The sequence below is a fragment of the Neolamprologus multifasciatus genome, chromosome 6 (assembly GCF_963576455.1).
Source record: "Neolamprologus multifasciatus chromosome 6, fNeoMul1.2, whole genome shotgun sequence".
In the NCBI taxonomy this organism is placed as follows: domain Eukaryota; kingdom Metazoa; phylum Chordata; class Actinopteri; order Cichliformes; family Cichlidae; genus Neolamprologus; species Neolamprologus multifasciatus.
Window position 1 is genome coordinate 5,633,612 of NC_140444.1, and position 17,576 is coordinate 5,651,187.

Consider the following 17,576-nt stretch of genomic DNA (forward strand, 5'->3'; position numbering starts at 1 on the left):
TCATAGAATCTAAATTTAGTGCGGAGTGATGTAGTGATTCTCTGTTCCGCCCGCCTGAAATTTGCCATCCGTTTTTCTACACGCATTTATTTATCAATCATTATTTTATGTCGTTGAACTGTATGAATCATACTTTTATGAACTTTACTTCATTTTGGCAAATAGAAGAAGAATGCATAGGTCTGGGGTTTATGTCTGGGAGCTAGAATTGGAGGTGACGCCGTTGATGGTAATGTGACAATATCAATTCCCAGAGGAGACTTAATGCCTGCACCAATTATGGTCTTATGAATTTACCCAGGTTCATTATACAAGCTATATTACATCCTGGACTTATCTAATATTAATATCGCCCAATCTTGATTAATAATCTTAGCTCATTTTCTCTATGATTGAAATATATCATGCAGATGACTCTGTAATGATTCGGTGTAATGTAGAAAGTAGCTCTATTGTTTGGGAAAATTGCTTCTTTTGATGGAAAAACCATCAACCCTTATTAAAATCCAGTTACTATTACCATAGTGCCCCCCCAGGATAAAATTCATCAACCGATGAACTGTCATATTTTTGATACCCATTGGCCAAATAATGCCATTTCCTACCATTTGCAGCCTGCAGATACTTTTCTAACCATCAAATGTCGCATGTCTGATAGAATAACATTTATCGGTTCAATCACACCACAGACTTGGGGAGAAAAGGAGGGAAAAACATTCAGAAACTTTAAAATGAAAACGTCTTTTTGATGGGAAGAGCTCCAGCGAGGGCAGTATCTTTCCAAATGATACTTCAGATCTGAAGCCAGTTTATAATTTCTTAGCAATAAGTGTGTCAAATTCTTGAATTTCAGCCAAGTTAAGTTCAGGGCTGTGTAAATCTGCGCAGCTTTTTGGGTCATGTCCATACTCACAGGCACACGGCGTCATATATCCTTGCTTTTATCCTTTTAATAATTTTAAATGGATTACCAGAATGGAATGGAGTAAATACATTCACATTTTAAGTGAATAATGCATTTTATCCCATCCCTCACGCTCACTGCAGCGCTCATCATGCTTCAGTTCAGTATGCGGCAAACATGAACTTCACATAGTGAAGAAATACAATTATGTTTTAACCCCTTTCTCACCCTAGGGTTTCAAAGATTGTCATTCTGTCACATGTTGCTGGCCTTCGACTTTAAAATTGTTGAAATGTTTACCTATGTTTATTTTTTTGACTGCGCGACAGAGAGATGTAGGGTAAAAAAATGACTGTAGTTTCTGTTGTTACGTGATCTAACGGCCCAATGCATTCTATTCTGTCAAGGGTGTCATTTGCCATCACTCCCTCGATGCACGAACTGCACCAATATTGGAAAATATAACAATTTAAAGCTGGAAGCGTGGCACACGCCAAAGGTTTGTTTGCCTCGTAGTTTGTGTCCCATCCCAATTCTTGATTGAGTTCTTGATTGAGTTCTTTTTTGATTTGTGTACTTGGCTGGGTTAACCCTAAACGTTGAGTGAGTTTAAATGTGATACCAAGAAGCCCTTTACAAGGACACTTTTTGTGTGTCATACCAGGAGCTTTGACAAAACAAGTTTTAAAAGCAGACATGAAATACCTGCACTGCTGGATACCACTAGATGTTTTTTCTTCCTTTTTTTTGGTGAACTGACCCTTTAACCCATGTTTTTAGCACAAACACAGCTCCTCTGATCTTCCTTAACTCCGTGGTCAAAATGTCAAGAATAGCAATTTTTACAGCCTAAACGTGCAGGCTGTCCTAAACTTTGCTGCTTTGTCTTAATAAAGTTCCAAGTTGCAGTCATTTGTGGTCCCTCGCTGCTAATAGCATCCCCTTAAATGAGCTCCCATTTCCTCATCTCATCTGAGCCCAGCATGACCCACAGATAGGCTCTTGTAAATTCTCCCCCCATCTGGCTCCTTTTAAGTCTATGTCAGACTATCCATAATCGCTGTCAAAATGGCATTCTGTCACCGCTGCTTGTTATGAGGTAGCGCAGAGCAGGAGGCTGAGACATACCAGAGTCAGAACAGTCTAGCGAGTCTGCCAGCCCCCTTCATGTAACATGAGGAAATGAGTTTGTGTCAGGACTATTTTGGAGTTGCTTTGAAGTCTTATTTTACCCCCTTTGCCTCCAGGGGGACAGCACAGAAAGCAAAGGGGGGCTGGGTGGTACAATGTGGGGAAATTTACTGAAATGCCCTGATAACCCAAAAGGCAGTGCAGTCTCGATCTCGTGCCTGGGTGGTCAAATCACATATGCATCACCCCATCGAACCTGTCATCTTTGTTGCTGTGTCGCATGTTTGTGCTGCGAGATTTCATCTTTTTATGCCTGCTGTTGTACTCGTGTTCCTTTCTGCATGCATAAACATATCCTTAGGAGAAACTTTCATTATCCCGAGGCCTTCTTTTCCCTGTCTTTTATTTATGCTTCTTTTTTACATTTTTTTACTCATCAAGTCTATTGGAATTCATGTATGCCTTCAAGCCTAGAACTGAGCAAACATATATGTTGTAGCGCAACCAAAACTCACATTGTTTGTAGAGTTTTTTGGCCCAGTTTGCTGTTCAGATGCATTCTATGTTGTATCCAACTCCTTTGGTACAATAATTGATAAAGACGAATGCAACAGACAAGGAAAAAAATTAAGACACATCACAATACCGCCACGAAAAAAGACGTGTTGTTATTATCATATTGTACAAATTCATAGATCAATAAGCAGCAGTGTGTCTGTCGATATGAGCCGGGAGGGACGGACTCCTCGGTGAAGAGAGGGGGAGAGGATTGATCCTTAGGCGGCCTGAACAATGATTTTTATTCACTCTCTGGCAAACACAAATATGTACACACGCTGGGGAATATCTTAAAATTGGTTTGTGTGCTGAGGCATATATATATAAAAGAAAAAAGCCCAGAAGTGGGCAGTCGGCAGCACCTTGACCTTGAACAGCAGTTTTTAGCTCAGTGATGGAAGCTCATCTCAGAAGTCCCGTTTGCTACTAAACGGCAGCAGTAACAAGAGTGAAAACCTGCAGAACAATAATATCAACACAACGTTCATTCACACATGCGCACATGCACGCACACATCCACATGTACACATGCTTCCCACCCCCTGTTGCGTCCAGAGCGATGGTCCTGGAGTGGGACAGCGAGGAGGGCATCCCGCGGTGCTGTTTGAGCGTCCCTGCCAGCGCCAGACAACTTCACTATTGCTGCCCTAGCAGGGGGCGATAATCACATCAAGCTCCCCTGACAAGAGGCATTGAATTCAGCTTCGGTCCCCTTAAGAGTCTGGCATCCAGCAGTCTCTCGTGAACATGCTGCTGACGTTACAATGAGAAGGTTTGTGTTTTCATTTTTTCACTTTGTGGCATTGCTCTATTTTTTACTCTCTTTTTTTGTGCTGCTGCTGCCGAAATGCATTTAGCAGTATTTGGGATTCCATGTCACTGGGGCAACAACATTTAGCATTTAGCAGTATCGAGCGTTACCGCATTGGAGAAGTGTTATTGTATTAGTGCCTTCTGTTCGTCACGGTGAATACATAGCTTATGTACCGAGGAATATTTATGAAAAGTTTCCATGGGAAAATTATTGCGTTATTATGCATGTCATTCAAATTTTCTATAGATTGTATCCTGGAATGGTTCCCGAAACGCTTAGATTGCTCTGTTAGCGACTTGATAAAAAGACCGAGAGCCATTAAAATGCTGATATAGATTTACATTCAGGCTCAAACCCATGCTGGGTGGTGGTGGGGAAAAAAAAGGATACTATCTCTTTAAGAGGTTTCCGTAATCTCCCAAACCACACTTGATCAACGTACGCTAGCTCCTCTGGTTAGCAGAGGAGCTATTGTTTTTTCCAGTTGTTGGCTTTTAGGGTTTTGTAGTTTGTTTGTTTGTTTGTTTTTTCATTAAATGAGTTTGTTGCAGCAAATGTGTTGCATGCACGGACTCCACCCTTACAAGGGTTGTGAATAGTTGTGTTTACATTTCATCAGCACCCTGATACTTTATCGTACGGCTAAGTTGGCAAAATGTTATCCACTCAACGAGACTTAAACACCAAGGACTGATCCGGGGCATCCTTTTATCTTCAGAAATCTACAAAAACAGATGAGAGCCACACACATTTGTGGGCCTACAGAGTTCCCCTGCTACCCAGGGAGCCTGGCTTCCAGCAGCTCTGCCCCATTCATCACCTGCTTTCAATGGCCACCACCAAGCAGCCTCTGGCTAGAAGGCCAGGTAGGGTGCCGGGTGGTGTACAATGTTTGGGGGATTAGTAATCAAAAGCGAACGGAGGCTAGGGCTCTCTGTCCTGGCTCGCCATTCATTCCTAGCAGGGGAGGAGAACTCCAGCAGCGGCCAAGGTCATCGTCTCCAGCTCGGCAGGAGGTAACTGGGAGAGAACCCTGGGAACCATTCGTCTGCTTGGAGCTAATCGCAGGCTAGCAGGCTAGCAGCACAGCGGGTGTCTCACCCGCCAAACATTCATCTGTTTGTGCTCTTGGTAGCATGGCTGACAACAAGATAATGCCTTGCATTTACTTTCCTCTCACTTTCCCCCTCTTTTCTCTCTTCTTTCTGTCTTTTGTTGATGTCTTTTGCTCTGTTCCAGCCTGTTTCTCTGAGATTTGGTTCACTTTCTTTGAACTTAACTGTATGCTGAGTTAGCAGAACGATGAAGTGGTACAATAGTCTTTTTAGTCTGGCATAAGTTGGCCTCAAATTTTCATGGGAATGATGTGAGCGACAAGTATTGGGATACAAGGATAAAGGCCATTTGAGAATAGAAAGTAAAATGTCTTTCTCAAAAGTTTGTGTCAAGTTTCCATGGTTTCCAAAAAACTGTCTAAACTTCAGTTCCCTTTGTAATTTTGCCTTTGTGTGTGGATGGGAAATCATAATATGGGGAGCAGGCTTAAGACTGAAAAGAAAAGCAAACTTTTTCATTGGTTAGAGTTAGAAGCTTCACTTTGGGTTTGCCATCCATTTTCTCAATGTCATGTGACAGAATAGTGATTATACTCATCGTTTTAAGCTGATTTGGCATCCTGTGGTGCGAGACATTGGTCTGAGAAACCCTGATGGGACAGCTGGTTGTAGACTCACAGACTGTGGCAGCACATTGGCCCATGCATTCTCCAACATCGCATGCTACACAGATTAGCTTAACCCGCTAGGTCTGGGAAAGGGGAAGCGAGCGGCGGTGAGGTAACGATGATGTAAAATGAATCGCTGTCGCGTACCAGGCATTCGGAGGCAAGAGAGCAGCCGTGCCCCGCCACCCCACCCTTCCACAAACACACCCCTGTTGGGATATTGGCAAGTTGTCATGACGACAGGGATGTTCTGCTGATGAAGTCTCGCTGAGCGCTGTCCAATCAGATCGTGGAGCTACAACCGCAGCGTGAACAGGGGAGGACGCACCGATTCCAGTTGCACAATGCTGAGAAAGGACAGGCGAAACCTTGGACCACCAGCGGGAAATTGGCAATCTGGGGGAGGCAGTCAATGGGCCGCCATGGTTCGAAAATACACAAACAGTGGGGGTCGTGGATACAGGGGCTGCCAGGTAGGGGGTCTCCATCATGTCTGATGCTTTTAGAGTCGTGATTCTTTTCTGCCATTAATACAAAGTATTAATGCATTATTTATTTTTACTGCCGGTATGCCATGTTCAACATTGCCATTAGCACGGTTAACATGATGTTTCAGGTTGTTGGATGGAGCTATCGGATTGCTTTAGGTGCACTTTAGCAAATTGGTAAATCACTCCTGCAGGTGGTTTTTACAAAATTTCCACAGCCACAAGAACCGTTTCAAAAAGCAAGGCAAATTTTGTGAAGGGGGGAAATGTCATGTAGCATTAACTTTAATGCAATTTTGTATTCATTTCACTGCGGGATGTGGACCAAGAGTAGAAGAGGCTAATATGCAGAAACTGCAGGTTGCAAAGTGGGCGAAAAACTCTCCCGGTGTTAGTTTGATCCAGGCCTTTTATTTCAAACTGCGGGGAGGATTTTTCTTTCATTTTTCTCATTTCTTTTTCTTTTTTTGCTGGCAGACCAAAGGAGAAGCTGAAGCTGTTTGTAGCTCTGTGAAAGATGGAGGGCTTGGTGGGGGCGCACTCTGGTTTTTTCCAAGCACTGCAGGTAGCCATTACGGACATCATCTCTTTAGCTTGTTATTCAAAAACCTGCAGAAACTAGAGCCGTTCACAAATAATATTGATTTTCTTTGGAATATTGTCCTGCCCGTAAGATGGCAATAATTAGGATTTATTTTTTAGCAGTTCAGTTGAGAACCAAACCTTATCTGCCCTCTCATTACCCCTCCCTCGCCCAGCTCCAGTCCCTCTATCGCAGAGTCTCTGTGGGACGCCATTTGACAGACTGACCCCCAGTAGTGCCTGTGTTTGACTCTTCAAACTTGAGAATTAAATGGAAGTTGTCAGCATGGCAAAAAGCACATTTATCAGCATAGTTGACTCTTTAAAATGTTCACTTTAGTTTAACAGTTGTAGAAATGACGGCTCAACAGCGTGATGCAGCGGGACAGTTTAGGGTTTGTTGTGTGGAAATGTCTGGGAAAGTGCAGGCATCTCATTTCTAAAGAACACTTGATGATGTAAAACTGGGAGGACTACAAAGTATTTCCTATTCATTGTTTTAAACTGCACAAGTTGCTTGTTTGAAAATTATGAAGTGGGTCCAATTAACTGTGGGTACAACTGTTGGTTAATTTTCCATGTGTGGCTTTTTCAGTCAGCAATGGTGGGACAAAGCAGTGGATACAACGGTTTCTTTCTTTTTTCTTTGTTTTTGATAAATAGTAGGTTTTATTACATACTAATTTTGACTCAGCTCTTTTCTTGAGGAGAAAGTATAAAATCTTTTGTAACCAGAACCACATTTAGGGGAATTCAAAGTCAGAGGCTAAGAATGTTGGCTCTACTCAGATTAATGCCAGGCTTTAAGTAAAACACAGAGGTTACATCACTTTTTCCTCCAGGCCACTATTTCTAATCCAGCCCAACCGAGTGGCCAAACCTTCACCTTCTAGTATTCTTTATGGGGCCTGGTCTGTCCATTTAGAATGAGCTTTAGAAGCATTTTGGCCGAAGCAAACCCAGCCTCATAATGGGAAACTGGATCCAGGCAAAGATCTAAACTACAAACTGATTGCTGTACTATTATGCCATTTAAGATGATAATCAGCACTGCTAAAGGCATGGGGAAAACACTATTTACTTGTTTAACCTTCATGCAACCCCAAGCCAACTGCAATCCAAACAACGTGTTACTAAGATGGAGATAATGGGATCAACTGCAGATTGTAAACTCGAGCATTAACACAGCAACGGCTTCAAAAATAACTTCACAATGTCATCGATATTTTTATCAAAAGTTGCCCAGTATCATTGTTAATGCTTTCATTTAGAATAGAATAATCCTGTAGATAAATATGCAATATCATTTAGGCTTTATAATATCCAAGCTTAACTATTAGCCTCCCTCTGTGCTCTAAAGCATCTTAGTGTGTGTCTCTGCTGAAAAAATAGTCAGTTACACATGAAACCAGCTGACCCAGTGAAATGTTGCTTATTCACGCTCACTTCCGAGTTGGAGGGAAGGGATTTTCCCATTGCTCTGGAATTACACACCACAAAAGTTCTGGAGAGTCTGCAGACAATGATGTCAGATTGTTGCGGGCCGAGAGGGCCTTTGGTCGGAAAGCCACTGAAGTGAGATGATTGCTGTTCTTGTGATGCAGATTAGTAACGTTTTAGTGACTGGGGTTAGATGTGGTGAGCTCTGCACCGTCCTGTTTTCTTTCTGACCTTGAGGCCTGGGGAGATGTTAACAACTCTGGATTGTCTGAAAAGATTTATCGATTTATTTCAAATGTTATTAGTGTTTATTCGATTTTTGTTTTGGCTATTACAACTCTGTTTTTCAGAAGATCTCAAGTACCATAAAAGTTGGCTTGATTAAGTTGTCAAAGAAGCCACAAAGGCCCTTGGGAAACCCAAAGCAACCTGATTGCAATTCATTTATGGCATCATGTAATTAACTGCTAATGTCTTCCACTAAATCACATTTTGAAACATCTCAAAAAAGAGGAATAAAAAGCTAATGTTTCACAGGGTTGAAGTCAATTGCTAGAGACATATGTGTCAGTAAATGTCATCTTGATGCTGATTGGACCACCCAGAGGTTGCCCATCTAAAGCCATGTGGTTTCCATTGAAGAAGTTCCAGGACTGCGCCCCAAAGGCCGTTCCCCCTGCACACCAACCCCACAGATCCAGATCCTGTGATCTGTGGCTGGGGTCCCCTTCCGCAAATTACTGTGTTTGAAAAGAACCCGAGCATGGACAAAAGAGAAACAAGGCCTTCAGACTGCTCGAGAGGAAACGTCATTCCCTACCAGTCAGCCTGCATTCTTCCCAAGAGTGAACCAGAAGTAGAACCAACCATCTGACGACAGCCATCCGGCAGACACTTCACGGCTCACTCAGACCCCAGGCTAGAAATTTCTCTGATGACCAAGTGAAGATGGGGGGGAAGTGGTTGTGGAAATTAATTGCCTATCACTTGTCAGTGCAGTGCAGAAAAACAAGCTCTGTGCAACCGTCCTTCTGAAAATCTGTCAGCCAAGGACAATGAATGCATCCCTTTTCTTCCCCACCTTCCTACATCTGATTTAATAGAGAGAGACGTGAAGCACAGACAGAGCTGTGAGGGAGTGTACTGTAGCAATGTGGTCAGGTTGTAAACACACAGACATGAAGAGGAAGAGCAGGATTACAAACAGGTTTGATCTCCTCGGGGCTGTCCAGAACGGCTGACAGAGGAGGAGGGGAAAGTAGGGGGGCCGCGGCGCTGGAGCGGCGATTCGGGCTCCTTTTATTCACTTCTCGTCCATCAACTACTTCTTTCTTGCCGGCAGCGTTGTCATTTGGGCTGTCCAGATATAACTGAAAGTCCGGCATTGAAAGAAACACTACAATGAAGCGAGACACAAGCAAACAGGCAGACAAATGTACCTGCAGGCTGAAGTCTTGGAAAACAGCTGAGGCCCACCAATTTGTTAACAGCACAATTTTCAATAGAGTCATAACATCGCTCCCCCAACCCATCCCAATCTCCCTCTGTTTCTCTTTCTCCATTGTTCATTATTTTAAAGCACAGAGAGAGAGGCTGCGTTAACTTCCTCATCCAGAATGGTCAGTGGCGAGACCAAACTGCCAAACAAATCAAATTAAATTCCTCTTTAACGCTTCCTTTCCAAATGAATCAAACACTTGTTTTAATTCCAGTGAAATTGACTTCCATTTATCTGTATCCATTTGTAGTGTTATCCTCTTTGTTCATATCCTCATTGGTGTAGGAATGAGCAGAAATAGGCAGATCACGAGATAATGATGGCGGGCCTTTCTTCCGCTGATGAGGTCCAATGTGAGGATGACACGGTCTAAAGATGAAGAATCATCCTCCGGAGCCAATTTAGACAGGAGAATTAAAGGTCTTACGTAGCTAACGAGTGAATCACGTCCTCCGAGGTAATGTGTGACATCTAATATCATTTGTGGCTAAAAGGCAGACATCTCGTCTAAAAAGAATCATTTTACGTCTGCGGGAGAAATGTGACCCATCAGTTAAATCTCGTCTCCTTTAAAGAAGTTGTAAAGGGGAAAAAAAGGATAATTTGGTGGTTTTATATAGTTTAACTCTATTTTCTTTATTGGCTGTGAATCACTTTTGCATTTTCAGCTCTCTGCAATACAAGTCTAAATGCTGTTCAGATATATTGAATAAAACATTTAATGATTTCAACTCACAGGTTCGTCAAAAAACATGCAAACTTTGATTTAATGTTCAATAATATTATATTAATTAGATCCCTAGACACAGCTCTTTAGATGTAATACAAGTCCAAATGGCTTCTGGTAATGTAACAGAAGGTATTTTATTTTACTAGTTCTGAGTCATGTGACTGTATGTGTTGCACATGCAGAGGGGAAATCTGGTTCTTATAAAAAAAAATTTAAAAAAAGGAAAAAGAAAAATTGAGCTCGTGAGAGTTTTATGTATGTAAGCGCAGCCGTGATGGATGTGCAAAGACAGAGGAGAAGGAAATGACAAACGATAATGTCCTGCCAGTCAGTGCAGACACACAAACTCATGGAAATGTACACACAAACACATGGGCGTACACACGCACACATCAAATGGAGCTGGAACATCTGCCATACACCGGACCAGTGGTTTCGTTAAAAGATGAGGAGGGGTCTGGTGAATGCTCTGCTATTCATTTATCTCGCATTGCTGCCCATTGGTTTTAATTATGGTTGGCTCTTTCAAGTTAGAAATAGGCATGCTTCAAAAACAGAGATGTCCTTTTTGTTTTTTCGCCATTGTTTCTGTTGGGACTTTGTGCACTGGGGCATGGGAGCAGGGGGATATATGTGTGTGTGTGTGTGTGTGTGTCTGCATGCGTGAAATCTTTCTTTCTGTGTGCCTCCCTGTTCCTCCATCTGTCTATTTGCATGTGTACACACACGTTTGTAATTGATGAGCATCTCTTTGTGTGCGTGTTAGCATGTGCTCTGCCATGTATGTGTAGAATCGCTCTGTCTTATTTTCCCAGCACAGCTGCAACAGGACTGGATTGATGTGTAACCCAAGCCGGCACTTTAAAGGGCGAGAGGCCTGGACAGACGTGGTCTTGCTAGTATACCAGATGGGGCTTTATGATGAAAAGAGCATAATCCCCATCCAGGCGTCACTTCCATCACTTGTGCTCCACAAAGCCATTCAATTTATTGCAAGAAATAATCTTTTTTTTTTCCAACAGTCCCAAACAGAGCAGAGTTTTTCTTTTTTAAATGTTTCTCTTACATTCACGCTATTTCTGTCTTTATCTTCCCTTTCTCACATCCCTCTGTTTCTCTATCTCTTCATATCTCTCCCATCTCCCTCTTATTCCCCCTCTACCCACTCACCCTTTGCTCTTGAAGACTTGCAAATGTGGCATTAGCTAATATTCAGAGAGCCAGGCAAGCGATCCCTTTTTATCCGCCAGGGCTCTACTGATTGAGCTACAGTGTGCGCATTGGAAATGAGTGCAGCGCCGATGCTGGCAAGCCCCACGCCTCTGATTGGTATTCAATATACATGTGACTGCAGGACATACTGGTTTGGTTTTATGGATTTACTTTAGCTTTTATTCTCCCTTGCTCATCTTGCTCTAACTCCAGCTATTAAAAACGTCTTTCTTTACCACTGCCACATACATAGACGACAGCAAATCGGACAAAGGGGCAATTAATAGTCCAAGCCAGTCTTGTACCGTAAATGCGGCCAGTATTTTGTAGCAGGACTGTCAGACAGTCCACTCCCTCACTGCTGAGTAAAAGGCTACATTTTTGCTCTTCATCTAGTGAAACTTTATTACACAGCATAACACAGAATGTGGGTCTCTATTCCCCAGTGTATTTAATTCATGTCTCCCTCTCATTATTTCAGAAATAAATGTAATCATCAGCCATAGTAATTGTTATTCACATGGCACACTTTTGTAGACTTTCTGTTAATAACATAGCTTAATATAGTAAACACAGTAACATAGTATTTAAAGAGCATATATTACATAATAATCAACTCCTTTTTTTATTAGACTCTGCTAGAGGAGCTTTGCATGAGTCACTGCATAAAAATAATCCTTGTTTCACAAATAATGGGACTTGGTGTCATCCTTGGTCTGAAATAGGACAATTTAGGTCTTCTTCCTTCTTTTAATCCAACTGTCTTCTGATTGGCTGCCCCTCCTACACAAAAGATTTTAACAGCAGGTGGGTGGGGCTCCAGTGCTCCTGTAGAAAACCAGAGCAGTTTGAAGCCTGAGCTTTAAGCTGATGTTATTTGAAGCTTCACATTAAACCCATGTTTAATATGAATATCCACCTTTGTCACAGTGCATATATATTATATATGAACTTGGTGTTGGCTCTGTCTGCAGTATAGTATCGCTTCCTGTTCCTTTTACACAGTGTAGCCCACTTAAATAAAAATTTAGATAATGGCTTATTTCATAGTTTTCATATGTTTTTTCTCCAAAGCACACTCTTTGGTGAATAACCTGCTAATTATATTCACAGTATTCATTTACTGTGTCTAGGGATTTGCTAACTTAGCTTAATTAGTAGTTGACTTGTTAGCAGCATGGCCTTTTTACCCGTCCCTCGTGCACTTTCCTGCTTAGTGTGTCAAGTGTTTAGTTACTCCTTGGTCTCACGTAGTTAATTATTATTAATCTCTGTCTCTCTTACATAGTATGTCTTTTGTGCTGCCCCCACCCCCAACGCCCAACCAGTCACAATTTGATTTTCCTGTTAAAAGGGAGTTTTTCCTTCCTATTGTTGCCAAGTGCTTGCTCAAAGGGGGTTGTTTCATTGTTGGGGGAATACAATGGAAAATTAGGAAAACCATAATGGGTCAACGAAGTGTGTGTCAGCAGTGCCTCACTTTGTTAAATCACAAATTTCTTGCGGGGTTTTTTCTTACGTCATAATACATACTCAACAGATTTTCACTCATCCTTTCAATTGAATGTTTTCCTAATCCTAATTTTCCCCCACAAACACAGGGGAACTGAAGATTTCTTTCTGTCTCAGTCTTACATCACACTTACAAATTGTATCAGGGATTGGGCTTCCATTTACACGAGCTGTAGTGCGCACAAAAAATGACATGGCAGAAGTAGCACGACTCAAAGACAAGTTATCTATGATATCCTCTCTGGGACTTGTGCAGTGATGTACAGCAGAGCACTGGTGCATCAGTCGTGGATTTGCCACTGTGATTTCAAGGGACTTTTAATCACTTCAAAAAGGGAGGCATATGAGGGGTGGTGCATAAATACATAAATATAATCTATCTGCACAGAGCGTTGAGAAGCACGCTATCGGTAAAACTCAGGGAAACACTGGAGTCCGTCCCATGTGATGTTGCTGTATGATCGGAAAAGTTATCAGAAATCTTAATAAGATATTTATGTGATGAGAGAACAGCATGTCTTAGTTTTGTGGGCCAGCAGACTGTTGAACACATGGATCTGTTTCCAGATCAAACTTCCTCTTGTACTCTAGGAGAGAGAAAAAGAGAACAGGGCGGTGTTGGTGGTGAGTCAATATTCCACTCCAGCCCAAGACACAATCTTTCCTCTCCTGCTCAAGTCTAAGGGCCTATCTGTTGGTTCTTTCTTGTGGGCCTTGTTCCAGATTTGCCTTGGCCCCGGTCCAGGTGTGGGAAGTGAAGTGTAAACAGTTTACAGATCGGCTGTGGCTGGGGAGGGCCGAGGGCTTTAGCTGGGAGGAATGTAACCTGAACACCACTTCACAGGGAAGCAGCGCTGCAAGATGGAGCATTCGTGCATATTGTGTCGGGACCTAACAGGAAACTGACCGAGCAGTTCAAGGGAGAGTCGGCCGGTGAGAGTGGCTGCTGACGTCAGTGAACATGTGGGGGGGTTTCTGGCAGCAGTAAGGGGGCTGCCTGGCTTTTACCCCAAAAGCTATCTTGCTACAGCCAACATTTAGATTGATTGTAGCGAGTTGGGTTTTTTTGCCATGCTTGATGTTTTAGTGGAGAGTAGGAAGTAGAACAGGGTTATATAATTTCAAGATTTCAAAGCCTCATGCAGAAAAATCCCTTGATGTTGAATTTTTGTGATAAAACTTCCACCATAATAACTTTGGCCTCTTAGAAATGCAGCTTTGGGATCAATGTTGAGTTTAGTTCAACTTAATGCAAAACCTTGTGAAACATTTAGGCTGATTGTGGATCAAAGGAGTCCTCCTACATAGTACTGCGATTAGTGCTGGACTTCTGTAAAGTTGAGGGATTCAAAAGAGACAAAAAGCAACCTGTAAACCTGAAACAGCTGTCACTACTGTGGGACAAGCAACATTTAATCCTACAGGTATCTCAGTCATGTCTTTTATTAACCTGTTCGTACACTGGAAACTACTTCTCAAGAGTTATGTGTTACACTGAGATAAACTTCATATGTTGGTGAACAGTGCTGGTCAAGTTACTTGAAAAAAGTAATCAGTAACTAATTACTGATTACTTCCCCCAAAAAGTAATCCAGTTACTTTACTGATTACTTATTTTCAAAAGTAATTAATTACTTAGTTACTTAGTTACTTTTTAAAAACACGATTTACAACCCGAATAGGTAATAAAGCGATAGCTTTCAGCCCAATTCTACTTTTTCTGCATAATCCATCATACAAAATGTAATCAAATGGAAAAGTCTCCTTTTTTTTTAACTTGTTTTATTAGTTTTAATCTTTTAATTTTATGCATCAAGTAAAAATTAAATTATATGCAACATTCTCTGACTTGAAGAAATTAGTTTAACATTTAAACCTATTTTCTGCACATTCCAGCACATAAAATAAAATATTTTTTGTGTTTACACTCAGTCTTTCAAATAGATGCAAGTAAAACACAGCAGAAAATAAATAAAGTCAAAGACTAGCGGTCCTTTTGCTCTATTTTCACCTGTAAAGCAGGAGTAGGGTAGGCGGAGGTTTACCCTGGTGCAGGTGTGCCGCAGCGGTCAATGGAAGAATCCGCGAGTTTCTCTGTGAGTTTCCCATTACGTCGTAGCGCACTCGGCGCTTGTTTAGGGGTTTTTTTCGCTGTAAAAAGAAGTTTTCTTCCCACGCACAACGGACACTAATGTTTTTGTCACTTTTTATGGAATCAAACTCAAAGTAAGGTCAGTACTTCCACGCTTTAAACGCTGCACGCTCATACTCTCTCTCGCACTCGATATATGATCCATTGTTGATCTGCACACAGCTGTTGTCACAGACGTCGCACTCGCTTACGTCACTGTCATGAGACATACTGGCAAAAAAATCACAGTTTTAGTAACGCAGCGTTCCTACAGGAAAGTAACGGTAATCTAATTACTGTTTTTGCGATAGTAATCCCTTACTTTACTTGTTACTTTAAAAAGTAATCAGATTACAGTAACGAGTTACAAGTAACGCGTTACTGCCCATCTCTGTTGGTGAATGCACCTTGTGCATTTAGGCGTGGATGCAGCAGTTCTGTCTGATTATCAGGCTTCCACTAACCCTATTTTGTTTCACTTCATTCATTCAGTCTGACGTGTGTTCATGTTGGGAGGGGATTTCCTTTGATTTAACTCACCAGTGAGTCAAAATTTTAGACTTGTTTTTCTACAGGTCACCCTTGCAACAATTAGCGCAGACGTAACAGAGATCACGTCTCCATGTTCGCTGCCATTCTTCTATTGAGAGTTTTTGAGAATGTGTCTTGGCAGTGAAATAGAAAGATAACATCAATATCCAACAGATCTCTATCTCTGACAGTTAAAGTGCACCACACACTTGTAGCATCCACTTTTAAACGCTTTAGGATCTTTGTTTGTGCCATCCCTCTCTCTTTTTTTCTTCTTCTCTTCTTGGTGAAACTCTTTCTTTATAGACTTCCAGCTGTCAAACACTATAGACTCTATTAACACATATATGCATATGGATATGAATCTGCAGGATAGCAAAAACATGTTTTTTGATTTCATGCAAGGAAACAGTCAAGTCAATTTTAGTAGAATATTATTATGATTATTATTATTATTAGTAGTAAACTGAAAAAGGAAGTCTTGATATCAGTTTACTCCACAGCGAGCTTCAAAAGACTGGCTGTAGACTGGAGATGATAAACTGAGTGTCAAATGAGAAAAAATGTCCACATACATCACTATTAAGAGATTCCACTGAATTATATGTATAGAAAGCTAAAGGGATGACTTTGGCTATCAAATATTATCAAAAATGATTCGATCTTGTTTTGATATGGTTTAATTAATGACAAGGTGGTTGTAAATTTCAAAACTCATAGAAATAGTTTCTGTACAAACTGTCCTCAGATGATCGTACTTCATCGACGACATTTATTCTGCATGTTTATGCACACGCGCACACACCAGTGTGTCAAGCACCATGCATGCTTAAAATCACCTGGTGTGTCATGATGTGGATGTGCCGTTTCTGTTGTCTGAGAATGAATGCGGCAGAGCCTGCTGTTGCTGTTGCACTAAACCTCAGCACAGGAAAATGAGGTGCTGGCAACAAAGAGCTTTGAGGAAGTAGACGCATATCTCCAAGGACACATACCACCCAGCAGATCAAAGGACCTAGAGGACGCGTTTGATGGGGAAACCACACTGGTTTTCAAAGCATTGTAGTCCTGAATCTCACTAGCTCGCCAAGGCCCATGATAGAAATTCTAATACGTCCGCCTGTCAGTTAATTGAAGCCCCATTCTGTCCCTCGGGGGAAAGCAGGCTGGTCTTTGGAGAGCATCTTTGTCCTGCTGCATGGCCATCATTAATTATTATTCCTCGATCACCTCCTCAATGACACGGTTGATTGTTTGAGTGTGTTTTTTTTCTGTCTTGTCACCATTCTCTTGTCTTGGGAGAAAACACTGATGTTTGACAGAGAAAAAGATCACAGCTATCCACATATTCACTCATATCATATCAGCCTACCTTTGGGGAAGTTGTGTGTTTGCTGAGGAGATGCTTGGTTGTCAGTGTTGTAACATTTGATCATGGGAAAGCGAGGGGGATTTGGAGTCTGCATCATTGTTAGTCTGCGTAAAAGCAGAATATATGGTAGAGGACATGAGAAGGACATGAGAAGAAAATCAGCTAGAAGTTTGAAAGTCACTGTATTTAGCAAAGCGTTCTTTCTTTTTTGTGTGTGCATATTTTACTCTCGATAGAAGAATAGATACTTGCTTCCAAAGAGCCGCCCTGTCAGTCTACAGACATGTCCCTTCTTCTGCACAGACAAGCAATGTTCCAGACAGACAGGAAGTCAACCCTGCCTGTGTGCACAGATCTTAGCGAGGAGGAAGTGATGAGCGATGGCAGCCAATCTGAGCTCATCCCCGTCTCGACATCTGGCAGATGTGCTGTGTGGTGTAAAGTATACATTTGATCTTATCAGAATATACTCGTCTAAGGATATCATGCTATCAAGATCAGGGTTATCTTGGCCAGAACTGTGTTTGACAACCACAAACCATGTATGCTTTTCAGCTTGACGTGGATGCGTTCCTAGTGAGCGGGGATGACGATGCGTTCTGCTGACAGTACTGACAAATTATTTCTCATAACATTGACGAATGGTATTAAGTTGCAATGATATCATAGCATGTCTGCAGCTGTGTCAGCCGGGAGCTCTCGCAGGATGCTCTCTCTCTCTCTCTCTCTCTCTCTCTCTCTCTATATATATATATATATATATATATATATATATATATATATATATATATATATTAGGGGTGCAACAATACTCGTATTGATATTGAACCGTTCCATACAGTGCTTTCGGTTCGGTACACATATGTATCGAACAATACAAAATTTGTAATTTATTTATCAACTTTCCTTCTGACGATGCTGTCTGTGTTGAGCGCTCAGTGGATCTGCGT

General features: G+C 41.7%; 2 protein-coding genes and 1 long non-coding RNA gene across 4 annotated transcripts in view; 1 reads left to right on the top strand and 2 right to left on the bottom strand.

The window, feature by feature from the left end:
* frmpd1a (FERM and PDZ domain containing 1a) overlaps nucleotides 1-17,576 on the bottom strand; it is a 434,267-nt gene that overhangs the window by 161,063 nt on the left and 255,628 nt on the right. The window lies entirely within an intron of this gene.
* The window catches only part of LOC146516241 (uncharacterized), a 220,187-nt gene that overhangs the window by 48,598 nt on the left and 154,013 nt on the right, over nucleotides 1-17,576 (bottom strand). The gene's annotated exons all lie outside the window — the stretch shown is intronic.
* The window catches only part of LOC146516242 (axin-2-like), a 100,287-nt gene continuing 85,713 nt past the window's right edge, over nucleotides 3,003-17,576 (top strand). The window contains exon 1 of one of the 2 annotated variants that reach the window (XM_085164197.1): nucleotides 3,003-3,365. The gene's annotated coding sequence lies outside the window, so the exon portion shown is untranslated. Of the gene's footprint in view, nucleotides 3,366-3,386; nucleotides 5,604-17,576 lie in introns of those variants that run through there. The other variant, XM_085164198.1, reaches the window with a different exon arrangement.